Below are 1464 nucleotides of genomic sequence, written 5' to 3'. Positions count from 1 at the left end.
CGTGTGCTCTGGATTTTGTTTGCTTGCTGTGGCCTCCCCGCTGCCACCCCAGCCGGGGCGCGGGGACACCAGGACACCTCTGCCCACCCCGGCTCCGCTCCTGGCCTGGCTTCGCCTTGGAGATTTTTAGGGCACGGAGGAACACCTATAAATATCCTCCTAACCACGCTGATCCATTAATCCTGCCCTGGTGCCAGGCGAGGCACACGCATGTGTGCGGGGCCGCCCCGGTGCCGCCAAAGCCGCGGGATTAGGGGCTGCGGCCCCGAGTGCACTGCGTGGGCAGCGGGGGTGGGCGCTGGGACATGGGGACTGGGCGTTTGTCCCCCAGCCACCGGGTGATTCAGGCATGGCACTGGTGGCATCTCACCCCATTTGGGGTTTGCAGGTTCCCGTCCCAAGCAAAGAGCCGGTGGCACGAGGATAATAGCATTACGTCCTAAAACCACGCGCCGTGCCGGCGCAGCCCCCGCGGTGCCATATGGCGCGCTGTGATCCTGCTCCGGGGACAGCCGGGGGCTTTAGAGCTGGGACAAGAGGGCAGCCACGGCCAGGGGAGCCTGGTGTCACTTTGTCACCTTTGGACCGTGGCTCCCCGTGGTACAGAGGGGACCGTGCCGTGCCCTGAGCTGTTCTGTGCCGTGCCAGGACGCTCAGCACCACTTCTTGCAGGAACAAGGACGGAGCCGTCGCCGTCCCCGCAGCCACCCAAAGGCCACCGCGGCCCCATCCACTTTGTTCCCTCTTGCCATAAGGGCAGGGTCCGTGTTCCTGCCGGTATTTATGGCTTGCCAGGAGGGGACCGCTCTGTCACCGGCAGCGCTGGCGTGACAGCCAATCAAGGGAACAAAGAGGAATTGGGACAAAAGGAATTTTTCACAGAGGTTAATGTCACTTGGGGGGGGGGGGGTAAGGGAGGAGGAGGGAGTGCCATTGCCTGCTTTGAGCATTAAAATCAGAGCATCTGGCAGAAAACGTTTGCTCAGATCTTTGTCATTAAAAAGCTGCCGCGTTCAAAGGAACGTGAGGCTGAAGCACGTGGGTGCGGGAAGCAGCGAAGGTGGGGTCCTGCTGGGCCCGGCACGGTGCGGGCTGGCGGTGCCAAGGGGACAGCTGGCCAGGGGGACACTTTTCCTCCTGCCAGGCTGGGAGCAAGCAGCAGCATCCCCACGCATCCCAGGGATGCATCTCAGGGACATCACCCCACAGGGACACCTGCCAGAGATGGACGGGGACCCAGGACTGCCCGGCGGGGACTTGCAGACCTCGTGGCCACGCTTTGGTTTCCATTCCCAAGCGGAAATCTCATTCCCAGCATCGCCACCCGGCGCTGAAACCAGGCTGGGGCTGTGGCAGCCGGGACTGGGCCCTTCCCCTGCCCCTGCAAAGGGGCTTAAATGGGAGTGGGGCAGCGCTCAGGAGGGCAGAGCGGGGTGCGGGGCTCCCCCGTGCACTCACACCCCC

Source organism: Anas acuta, chromosome 17 (assembly GCF_963932015.1).
Source record: "Anas acuta chromosome 17, bAnaAcu1.1, whole genome shotgun sequence".
Lineage (NCBI taxonomy): Eukaryota > Metazoa > Chordata > Aves > Anseriformes > Anatidae > Anas > Anas acuta.
The sequence above is the reverse complement of the archived record's forward strand: the minus strand, read 5'-3'. Positions refer to the sequence as shown.